The 13054-nt window shown below is 42.6% G+C and overlaps 1 protein-coding gene across 1 annotated transcript in view; it reads right to left on the reverse strand.

The window, feature by feature from the left end:
• The window catches only part of SCAF8 (SR-related CTD-associated factor 8), a 125071-nt gene that overhangs the window by 1933 nt on the left and 110084 nt on the right, over positions 1-13054 (reverse strand). The window lies entirely within an intron of this gene.

Here is a 13054-nt window from a genome sequence, read left to right on the forward strand (position 1 = left end):
CCCTGATTAAGGTTCCTCCCCTCCCCAAACCCCACCTCCCCAAGGCTTCACCCCCTCAAATCCTCAGGAATCTTCCAACCTGGAGTCGGCAACATTGCTGGGGGGGCATGTGACCATTAAGGAAAGGAGTTACACGTGACACAAATGCTGAAAGCTTGACTAAGCTGATCCATCAGCCAAAGAAGAAACAGTCACACTATGAGAAAAGGTCCTGATAAACTGATCCAGTACATTGAAACCTGGCAAGCTATACCGTACCTACGCACAACTCTTACTAATAGCTCAGAGTGCCAATCAGTGGGATTGTGAATTACAGGATCAAGACAGGTAAAGCAGAAGGACTCCATGAGAATTACAGGATCAAGACAGGTAAAGCAGACTCCATGTGAGAAAGGTGCATTATGGCTTTTCTGCAGATATTACTAACCTTGTCTTCCCAACAGAATCACTATCTCTGGAAAACAGAAATGCTAACTGCATAGGTCCCTCCTATGTGGCTACTGGAACGTTAAAGAAACACTGTTGGTGGGAGGCAGCGCTCCTCCCACCATACTTCTGTGACATTTTTAAAAGTCACCTGTTGTTTGTGTGAAGTAGGCCTACAGTGTAATGCTACTTTTATAAATGCAAGCTCCCTTCCTAGTAGCAACCAGTTTGTGAAAGGTAGTTATAGCCCACACTTTAAAAACCTTTTAAAGAGTGTGCCTCTAATTAGAAAGAAGTATGGGGATGCATACAATATCCTCATTCGAAAGACATCAAATGTAGATTATTTCAAAATTACTTCATAAGCTATGAAGGTGATCATCAAAAGCTGCTTAGATGATGTTCTGCTCAAGAAACGGAACAGAGTACAGTATTATTTCCTAAGATTCTTAGAAACCTCACACCTTGGCTTTCAAGTGGATATATAATTAACTCCATCATCAAATACATCTACTACTACCCTTCCTCCGAAGTAATCAGTACATCATTTTTGCAATTAATGAGAACAGCAGGCAATATATTCTATATTTAAAAAAAAAATCAATAGAATCCTGTTGTGGATGAGGGGCCGATAGGCAAGATATGCAGTGACAGTTATGGTCAATGTTCCCTCTAAGCTGTGATTTCTTGTGAGCAAAAATTCTACTTTGTGAGCTACTGGCTTTATAGTTGTGAGCGATTTGGCTACTGCATGAATTAGTTTGCTCTGGAGCTGTCTTTCCTGAGCTAAGACAAAAATGTTTGAGCTGGAGGCTAAAAAACTGTGAACTAGCTCACACTAACTCAGCTTAGAGGGAACATTGGTTATGGTGATGGAAATGTGGATTGGCCTCTCTGTGACTACCGGAGTATGGGAAAGATGCACTCCACTGAATAAAGAGCATTGTGGCAACCTAAAGGGAAAACATGCTAGCTCTTCTGGCAGGCTTGAGCCCCAGGACGTGGCACCCGGATTGGCTAAGGTCCTAGGAGTCCACATGGCAAGGGGCCTGGAAAGGGGAGCTACTCCCTTGTTTGGGAACTCGTTGCATTTTCTGTTGCTGTTGAGAGCAGTGCACTTGCTCATGCATACATTGCGATGAGAGATGATAAAAGAGAATGATGCTACAGGATGTTTGCAGGTGCGCCTGGGGTGGGGGCACCATGCAACTAATGAAGAACATATGCTATAAGGATGTTAAACAACTAGCCAATAACTTTTCTTTATTTTGATTAGCTTTACCGAGAACTTGTCTTGTAGCTACCCTGAGTTTGTGCCTTGTAGTAATAAATAATAATATATCCCTGTGGTGTCGACCTTGGGCGACACTAGGAGAGAGCAAAGGGCTGGTTTTTGCCTGAGGCGGTGGCACGCTATCCGGAAGGAGAGGCAATTAGCAACTTTCTGCCCAGCTTCCTGATTGGGCTGCAAGCTGGAATGGGAAGTCGGGGGAGAAAGTACCCTCAATTACAGGGCAAGTAGGTTTGCCAGCCTCCAAGTGGGACCTGCGGATCCTCTGGAATTACAGCTCATCTCCAGGCTACAGTGATCAGTTCTGCTGGAGAAGATGGATTCTTTGGAGAGTGGATTCTATGGCATTTTACCCCACTGAGGCTCCATGCCCAAATCTCCAGGAGTTTTCCAACCTGGATCTGGCAACCCTCCCTTCCCCTCCCGTCCACGGCCCGGGGAGACCTGGCAACCCTATGGGGTAGAATGCTGTTGCACCATAAAGCCATATAATGTGCTCCTAGCAACTCTATCCCAAAGAGAGGCAGGTTGCTACCTTCTACACCAGCCTGAGCATGGAACAACGCAAAGAAACAGTACAAGATCAGAAAATGTGTAGAGAGCTGGCCCACAGAATCACCAAGAGTCGGACACAACTGAATGGCTAATAACAACAACAGTAACATCAGATGTAGTTAATTAACAGACATCAAGTGCAACCATGACCAAAAGCCAGGAAAGAACTATTTAGAATTCCTCATGTCAACCTAATCCAAGGCTGGAGAAATAGGGTGGAGCAAGATGGAGAGCGGCTTAAAGTTTAGCCAGCATTTTTCACGGCCATCAACAAGATTTTCAGGGTCCAGTCTAAACTTCGTATTCAACACCAATTCTATGCACTTGTATACCTGATCTCATGTATATCTCTGAGTTCCTGGAGGAAGAAGGGAATTAATGAAAACATAGCAAGCTGTAAAACGGATGAAGAGTGAAAAAAGCTTAAATGCAAATAGTGACTGAGGGAAGTCCCAAGCCACCCCAATGTAGCTACCCTGCCTTTTAAAAATTTTTCACACAGCTGGGGGTTGTTAGAGGATTGAAGCCTCCCTCCACTCAAATTGTAGACTCACCACCAGGTTCCCTATTAGGGGTGTCCTTTTGGATCTTCCTGAGCTGAAAATATACCTAAAAAATTACCTTACTGGTATTTTGAGGGTATATTTCGGCACCCCAAAAGTACTTGGGACACCCCCCCCCCCAATCCTGGATATTTTTGGAACCAGGAAGATCGGGGAAATAGCTGAGATGCAGAGACACTGCTCCCCACCTATCAGTTGTTCTTCCCACATCTTCTGCAATCCATTTAAACCAGGCTGGTTTAAAGGGACTGCAGAGAAGAGTGGAGAAACAGCTGGAAGACTCCCCACCTATCAGATGTCCCCCTTCTTCTGCAGTCCATTTAAACCAGGCTTTGCAGCTCCAGGGTTTTTGTTTCCGCCCCCCTGTTTTTTCCCTATCTGCAGTCTATTGGACCTGAAAAAATTCAAAATTTCTGAAAAATCCCAGATCTGAATACTTTGCTGGTATTGGGATCCAGGATTTTTCGGAAATCCCGGATTTTTTGAGGGGTATAATAGACCCAAACTGGATAAAGAAAAGAAATGTACACCCCTATTCCCTATGTGTCACTATCTATTGTGGGCAGACATTGTGCTTCAGAATCCATTTTTTGAAATACTGTAATCCAAGACGAACTCAACACCAAGTTTATCAAAAGGCTGATATTCAAATGTAACTCAAAAGGCAATTAAGTTCACAATAACAATCCAGTCAACATCTAAGTGCACCAAAAAATCACTGAGGATACATTTACAGAACTTCAGTGAGCAAACACATTCACTCTGAAAGCTTAAGAAATGGATATGTTTAAATAGACAAAAAGGATATGTTTAAATAGACAAAAATTTGTCAACTTCTAAAAGAAAACTAAGATCCCATTAAATACTCATATCCCTCTCTTTCTATCCCCAAGAATATAAGGGTACTACACCCCTTTTCCCATGGCCTCTTTTTCTAAGAAAACTGATCTAGCCCAAACTTGGTGCAGGCTGTCATTCAACAGTACCATATCACACTTCTTTGGTTCATGCATGGTAAATATTATAGGCAGGGCCCAAACATTATCTGGGCCTGTTATAAACCTATGACATCACTGCACAGCCTCTTTTCACATGTATGGTCTTATGCGTCATAAAAGAAACATTTCAATTTTGTTCCTGAATAACATAAAGGAGCCAATGTGCTTGCCATGGGGAATTGCAGCTATACAGCAGCAACAGGTTCTCCATGGGAACTTAATTCTGAAGTTCCACAGGTGCCGTATTTGGATTGGGACCATGGTGCAGGGGCTGAGGGTCTTCATCCTTCCTCCCACACCATCTTGCTGTTGTACAAATATATCCCCCCCCCAAAGGAAGCCACAATGAGGAGGAAGTTCTTTGGATATTTAATTGCAATCAAATATCTGAAAACAGGCCAAACCAGCCTATCAAAAATTGACTGCTTTCTGAGCAATATCAGGAAGTACATGAAGTTTTATACCAAGAATGATATAGTCAGAAAGATAACATCCAGAAATCATAATTGGTCACAAAATATCAGAGCATCATCTGAGTAGTCATTCATTCATTGGTCAGTTACAGGAAAAGGCGTGCCTACATGATATCGTAAATGCTTATTTAACCTAACCTTAACCTAACCCAAGGATTCTTCATACCCAAACAAAAGGTGTTGTTTTCTGATATAAAACTAGAGCCCTTGTTGACCCAGGCACTGCAGAGTTGTACCCCAAACAACTAAAACCATGAACTCTATACATCAAGCAAATACATCTAACATAATAAGAACATAAGAGACACCAATGTTGGATCAGGCCAAAGGCCCATCTAGTCCAACACTCTGTCACACAGTGGCCAAAAATACCAGGTCTTTCTCACTATATCTATTGAAAAACCTATCTTCTGCTGTATCAGCAATACTGCACTGAAGGCCTGTTAAGAACACCAGACAGCTAAATAGCTATTTCATCCAAACAACTCGAAAGGGGGGAAAAAGGATTTTGTTTCTTCTGCTAGGTAAAGGTTTCCCTTGCTTGAAAGCCAGTCAAATCCAACTCTAAGGATGCAGTGCTCATCGCTGTTTCCAAGACAAAGAACCAGTGCTGACAAGAGACGTTTCCGTGGTCATGGGGCTGGCATGACTAAACGCCAAGGTGCACCGAACGCTGTTACCTTCCCACCGAAGCAGTACCTATTTATCTACTTGCAATTTCTTGCTTTCGAACTGCTAGGTTGGCAGGAGCTGGGACCAGAGACGGGAGCTCACTCTGTCTTGTGGCACTCGGGTCTCGAACTGCTGAACTACTGACCTTCTGGTCTGCAGTTCGGCGTCTTAACCACTTGAGCCACCGCAGCCCCCTCTTGTCTGCTAGCATCAGCTAAAAAGACACTCTAACCTACAAAGGAGAGGCCTTACCACTTAACAGGCTTTTATTAAATCCTAATAAAAACTTAATAAACCAGAAAAATATAAGTATATGAATAATCAGAATTTTAAAAATCATTATGTATTCTCCTCCATGCTACATTATTAAGCCAAAATGCTCCTGAGGGGGTTATGTGCCACACTGGGGTTTGCATGTGCACTGAATGTGCAAATAATGCCTGTGGCCATTTTGGGACAGGAAAACGACACGAGGGGGAAGGCTGAAGTTGCATCCCCCCCACACTGTGGTCCCAATCAGTTCCCTGCAGCTAGGGCTGCCAGATCTCTGGTTATGGTGGGAGGCCTCTGGCATACTGCCTGTCTGAGAGAACCCCAGCGTTTCTGGCAATCCTTAGAGCTACCCTACATCACTTCCAGATTGTCCTCAGAAGTGACACAGCAGTGGACAGGATGTCTCCCCCCTCCCACCATCCCCCACCTCTGAACCTCCTCCAGGGTAATAGGCATGGCCTTGCAACCCAACCTGCAGTGCTTCAGATTTAAATTCCCACTAGGAACAGCTGGTGTTCTGCTGCAAGTCTCTGTGGTGATCATATGTTAACATAACCTGTAGTTCAGACATCACCTGCGCACTCCATACTTGGGCCCTGCCATGTCAAACTTCAGGGAGTTTAGAGGACATGGGGCTCTTTTCTTTTTCACCCCTTAGATTTCCTGGTTTGCTGGAAGCAGGGTTTCTAATTTCTAGGTTTTCAAATTCAAATTGATCTCCAAGGGTGCAAATGGATTTTTTCCCCCATGACATCCTCACCCATGATAGGTTGTCATTATCATTCAGGCCTCGTACACAAGTTTAATTATTTGTAGCTCCTTGATAAGTTCTCTCCCTGGTTTCATTTACCACCTCATGCATTACAGCAACCATGACTTTAAAAATTATCTACAATACAGGCATTCACTGTTGGGAAAACCCATAACATGGTAGCCAAATCACATCGTGGCTTGTTCTACAACATGTAGATCGCAGTGGGAAAATTATCCTGTGGTGAGAGTCTGTGTGAGAAGTGTTTTGAAAACGTGAGATAATGCTATATATGAATTCTCTCTTCCTCCTTCTCCCTCTTGATACATGTGCCAGGTGTTTATCAGAATCAGGTGGTGTGTGCATACCAATAATAATAACAATAACAATAATAACATTAACATTACTACTACCACTACCACTAGTAAAATAGCAGCAGCAGTAGTAGAAGTAGTAGTAAACAATCTTATAGTAAAGGCAAGTAGATTCAGTTGGGTAAGCCATGTTGGTCTGAACCAGCAGAACCAACTTTGAGTCCCATAGCACCTTTAAGACCAACAAAGTTTTATTCAAGGTATGAGCTTTTGTGTGCACGCACGCTTCCTCAGATACAGTGTTACAGATACAAGTAGTTAGCCTTTCCTCACTGGTTCTGTCTGTGTGGTTGGTTTTTTTTAGTGATTGAAGTGGTGGGACCAGAAAGCTGGATTCTGTTTATGCATTTAGCTCATTCTTTGCTTTGGCAGATAATGCTGATATATTTTTTCATACGTGGATCAATGCTGTGCAATTGAGTATCTTACATTTTCTCTGATAGACCCATGGATCCACAAGGCATAACTATTAGAGGATATTGGCCATAATTGTTAAGGGGCCTCCATTTTCAGAAACATTATTTGCTATCAAGCACAATACATGGATAGGCTCTTAACTTTCTACTTGTGGGCCAGACTTTTGGTTAGAAGACCAAATCAAACTACATGAATCACTGATGTGATCTGACACAACATGACACCCTACAGAGCATCAAGGATCCATTCAGTGGAGCTACCTGCTTTACCCTTTAGTTTGCAACCACATTTCTAGCTCTTTCTGTATTCAGTCAACTGGAAATGTGGTTTTTGAAGGATATTATAAATTGGATCTATTGAAGCATTTCCATGAGTGGAACATAAGAAGACTCTTTCTTGATCTGACCAGTGGTTCATCTAGTCCAGCACCCTGTTTTACTCAGGCAGGGCTCTTTTTGTAGCAGGTACTCCTTTGCATATTAGGCCACACCCCCTAATGTAGCCAATCCTCCAAGAGCTTACAGAGCTCTTCTTACAGGAGCTACTGTAAGCTCTTGGAGGATTGGCTACATTAGGGGTGTGTCACTTAATATGCAAATGAGTACCTGCTACAAAGAGCCCTGGTTGCCAACCAGTTACCCCAAAGGGCCAGCAAATGGCATAGAGGCTAAGTCCTTCCCTTGATGCTGCCTCCTAGTACTGGTATTCAGAGCTTTACTGAACTCTAGATGTGGAGGTACTCTTTAGTCATCATCAGTAAGAGTCACTGAAGGATGGATCCTCCATTAATTCATCTAATCCCCTTTCAATAAGAAAGGGTAGTGATTTTTGCCTATCCCCCCATCTGCTACAGACCTCCAAATCCCCTATTATTCCTGGGGATACCCTTTCCCCCAGGAGCAGCATTAGGGGGGTATTTTGGACTGTAGCAGGAGGGGGAAGCAGGAAAATCTCACTTTGTGGGCAGAAATCAATTATATTTGTGGAAGTATGTGTTGGATCCAATCCTATAAACAATGGTAAGTGCAGCAGTGGCAGTATGCTAGAGACTATGACAAAGGGGTGTCTCACTTGTCTACAGATATAAATCACTAAAGGAAAAGTAATTGTAACATAGAATCTAAAAACTCAAGTCTGTGCTGCTTCTGTGAAAGTGTTATACTCAAGAGTACGAATCTTAATTTATTGTCAATTTGCTGTGCTTGTATGTGTGTCTTTAACAGCTTGTTTATTACATTTACTAGACAATTGCATTTCATTAAAGCATTTCTTAAATTATAATTTATTTATGAACTAAAACATCCATGGTTTAATTCATTCTACTGAAATACCTAAAGATCTCTTTATTTCTTATTAAACTAAGAGAACTATACATTTTATGTGGCATATAATCGGTACAGACGCCCCCAGCACAGGGTAGAAAACCATTCTGTGTCAGCACAAACTATCTTACTACAGGATCCAGAATGAGGAATCTCACTAGGGTAAGGAAAAGGTTGTTGTCGTCGTCCCCCATACCGCCATGATATACATCTACATGGGACTTCCTTTGAAGGACTATGGATCTGGATTTATATCCCTTTACCATATAGTTATCTTATATTTTATATTACAGGTCTGTAATCATTTGTCTGACCTAAAGCCTAACATTTCTGTTATTCTTGCTGAGAAGTTTATTGGATGCTGGACACACGTGCTAGAGCCAGGATATCAGCTTGTGCCAGAAGCATGGCAAAATATGCACGGTCTACTCTGCAGTGTCACCCTCTGGATAACACTCACCGAGCTTTTATCTGTAGCATCTGAAGTATCTATGTACAGAGAGGCCTCTATGCATTTGCATAGAGGTAGGAGTACGCATACCCTTCTGGGCACAATTCAAGATGCTGGATTTAGCAATAAACTATCGAGAGTCTAAGTAAATCAGAGACTGCCTCTTGCTCTATGTTTTATTATAATTTCTATGGTAAACTAAAGTTATCCTCCTGGAGGTGCCTTGCTTGTAGCAAGTTTAAAAGGTAATGATGCATTCTTGGGTGGTCAGTCTCTATTGTAGGACAGACTTCCTGCAGATTTTGAGAAGCACGACTTTGCTTATCTTTGTGAAGCAATTAAGACCTTTTTTATTTGTATGAACTCTTAGCAAGAAAAACAGGAAATGGTAATGGTGCTTTAATTTAAACACAATCATGTGTGACTTTTAAAATGTTGTCCTACTACTTCTTTTGGGAAATGGATGGAGCCTGTGTCAATAGCTCCAATCCCCCTGTGTGAATCTTGGGGCACTAGGTTGTGGACTATTGCTTTCATCAAAGAAGAGTTCAACCAGGAAAAAAGATTCAACTTGGCCATATTATAATTGAACAGAGTTCCAGCATCACCGCTAATAGCCTGTCAGTCTCTGCTCAAGACTGGCTAGGAAGGAGCCGGAAGTATCCAGCCTGAATCCTTTTTTACTTTTTATTGCCAAGGGACATAATTGATTCCCAGTGAACAGCCACGCAAGGAAGGATGCTCCTTTCCAGATCTCCTTTCTTATGCTTTGCCACACTGAAGTAAGAGGCTGGAGCAGTGCAGAAGACAGCAGACGCATCCCAGCAGATTATCCTTCTTAGGGACATTCCCACACCTAAGTACTGTTACCTATCCCTTGGGGATAGGAAGTTATGAATGAATTAAAGGAGTGCATGAATGACAAATAAAATGGAAACTTTTAAATAAAGTGTCATGATCACGGACCTACAAGTAATAGGAATTCAGACCTTCCTGTTTTGATTGATTAGAATTTTGCTAATGGCTCTATGCATTATAACAAATAATGATATTTCTTAAACATATTAGGCAGTGCCTGCAATGCTAGATAACCTAATTTAGGGTGAGGTTTGGTATTATAATAATTTCGTAGCACACTGACCTTGTGTCATCATATACATTTTCAGATGCAACCATATAGAAGATGCAATGGTTTCTTTCCCATGTGTCCACATGTTTTGAGTTATGCTACGAAGCAACTTTGGTCAAGCTGTCCTCACAGTTTGGGATGTATACAGTGTGCTTGGCTGTTTCAAATGGATGCTCCCCCCTCCCCCCAAAAAATCTCTTCCAGGACTTGCTGTATTGTGAACTCAAAAGATACCAGAATAACCAGTTCACAGAAGCAGAACTTAACAAATCAAGAAAAAGGTGGACCGTGGAATATGTTTCCAGGATATAGCTGAAAACATTTGCTTCCCCAAGTTGTCTTCAGTGAATTTTTATGTAAACGATTAAATATCCTTAAAATATTTTAAATATTCATATAAAATTATTAGACATGAGATTTGATTTTGTCATGAGGTTTGATATTTGACAGTATATGACATGCAACTGCATTAATGTTTGACCTGATACTTGCCATGCAATGTTATTTTGTGTTTGACAACTGACAGTAAATGTCCATTCCTGGCTGACATTTCCCAATTTGAAACAATTAAAAGATAACAACTACTCTAAAGCACTAAGCTTTGACACAAAATCTCACACTCAGATCCCGAGCTTCATATATGAAAATTTTCTGTCTTATTTCAAACCTGTGTAAAAATTCTTTCAGCTAAAAAACTAGAAGAGAGGAAAAAGATTTAGGGATCTTCATTGATCACAAGATGGTTATGTGTAGCTATGCTGTAAAGTTTGAAAATAATGAGTGCAATGTGAATTTCCCCTACTCTTAATACCAATTATTGTTAGAAGTCCCCTTGCCCTCAAATTTTTACTCTGCAGTTAAAAATAAGATATATCTTGTACTTGTGTGTCACTTTTTTCCAAGCAGTCATCAGACTGGGCAGCTGAGGTCAGTAGCAATGGCTGATGCTTGCTCAGAGGTTGGTAGCTTTAACCCCTTACGTGGTCTTGATAAAACTGTTATGAAGATTGCTGAAAGTGCATTGTGCTTTTTGTGGAAGTAATTGTAAGTGCCGATAGATCTGCTGTTGCTGCCTCCTCTTCCATATGCATGGAGCATGAAACAAGATGTTAAGGTGGCATGGTTGCTTAGACAATGTGCTACCTTGCTCTGCATCAGCTATGCTGACAGATTCAGATGATCTGTGTAACTGCTAATCCAACTATGATTCAAGCCATGGTGAATTCACTCGCCTAACACTACCCTATGCAGCACTGTGGTGGTACTATAAAACTAAATGCCACTCTTAGATAATTTCCACATGGAGTTTTTGCTCCAGCTTGGCTTCTTAGCTATGGCCCCGGTCACACGGGCCGGATATCGCACGCGGGGGGGGGGGGGGGCATGGCTGTTTGCCCCGGGGCTAAATAACGCGCGGGTGCACGAGCAGACAAAAAAAAATCGCGCGGGGGGGGGGGGGGAGGCATGGCTGTTTGCCCCGGGGCTAAATAACGCGCGGTTGCACGATCAGACCTCCCGTAGAGGTTCAGTGGAGGTCCCGTGGGTAGGGGGAGGTGCTGATCATAGGACAATTCTGCCATGCGGCAAAGAAGCGGCGCGGTGCGGCAAACAGGTTTGTTTCTTTTTGTACACCAAAGTATGCGCATGCTCCGTTGGGTGCTTGTGCGCATCCATGGAGACTTGAGGGGGAAAAAACCCTTTTTGCAAGAGGACATGGGCGGGCGCCGGATGCCACCGGAAACGCGATCAGACGCCCGCCCTTGCCCCGCGGTTACAGGAAACTAGTACCTCGGAGGTACTAGTTTTTTACCCCGCATCTTCGGCAGGAAGCCTCGGGTGAACCACGGGAGCTCTACGCTTCCCAGATGTGGCGGTGAGATCGCACCCGGAAAATCCGCCTATCTTCCGGCTCTCTAGCGTGGCTAATGTTCCGTGTGACCGCAGCCTATGTTAGTTTTCCTCAAACCTTATACAGTGTTTTCCAGTTGTTCCTCTGCTGATTTCCCCCCAACTTTCCCACATTTTTTCAGACCACCTTTGCCCCAAAGTTTCTGGAAGAAATGCACCAGAAGCATTTTTTTGTGGAGACTGTACAGTATGCCACATTTTTAAAAGGCCCTACACACATCCAGCCACTTCCACATCCCGCTTGTCCTACAGTAGAATGGCATGCTTAGTTACTGAAGTTCCTTTTTTCCTCTTTAATGTGTTGGCTACTAAGAGACGCCACTGAGCTCAGAGCTGATCAGACAAAGTGGGTTTACCGTTCCTGAAGCTCTGGCACAGGGAACCCCCAGTGTGTCTGGAAATAGGGTGTGGCAGTAAGAGAGGATTCCTGCTGGTTGTGGCTGCTACTTTCCCATAGCCAGGAATCCAAGGCTTGGAAGGCAAGACAGGAGAGAGAGTGTGTAGTGTTTGTGTGTGAATGAGAGTGTGAGAGCATGGAGCTGTGTCCACCTCCCTCCCTCCTGTGTAGATGTAGTGCATGTGCAAAGTAAAAAGGGAGGAGGGAAGGTTGCACATCACTGCCTCTACATTGACAAAAATGCTGATGGAACTAAAATGCAATCCCTCACTGGATCATATGCAAGTGAAAGTGAGATTGACCAAGTTAGAAAAAAATGAAGAAAAAGCAGAGGAAAGCAACTCATCAGGAAGTAGAATTGTGACAGCCCTTGAGTCAGAAGTGTGACCGCATACAGAGAATATACAGAACAAGTGTTTCATGCAGCAACAGCCTTAGATGGCGATCTGCTGTTTCAGAAAGTGCTGGAAAGCATTACTTGTTGCACAAAGTGCTAGTAAGGTCTGAATTGGGATGCTATTTCCACTTTTGGTCACTCATATTCAAGAGCAATATATTTATACCAGATCAAGTGAAAAAAAGTTTAGAGGCAATATGATGATATTGTACATGAGATGTGATAAGAGAACAAAAGTTATTTAGCTTGGAAAGGCTATGGGATACATGAATCAAGTGATACAAATAGTTCCTTCAAAAATGCAGGCAGAAACTTCAGGGATTTCCAGTGCAGAGTTATTCTAGTCTAAGGCTATTGATTTCAACGGTCGTAGACCAAAATGAATCCACACAGAATTATAGCATTCAAAGTTTTAGAGCATAAAATTCTGAATCTGCCTCTGCAGGAAGATTAAAACACATCCCACATCTTCAACAGAGACAGAAGTTATGACAGATATTGTATATTTATTTCTTCCATTAAAAAGGCTCCTCTCTACTTTCTATGGGGCAGCAGAGACAATCAAAATTAGACATAGGATGCTGAGTGGGCAACTTTGTAGATAGACTGGTTTCATCCTTAGGATGCAGCCGTCACCAAGCTTGGGACTGTGGAGGA

The sequence above is a fragment of the Gekko japonicus genome, unplaced genomic scaffold (genome assembly GCF_001447785.1).
Source record: "Gekko japonicus isolate JY-2015 unplaced genomic scaffold, Gekko_japonicus_V1.1 scaffold651, whole genome shotgun sequence".
Taxonomy (NCBI): domain Eukaryota; kingdom Metazoa; phylum Chordata; class Lepidosauria; order Squamata; family Gekkonidae; genus Gekko; species Gekko japonicus.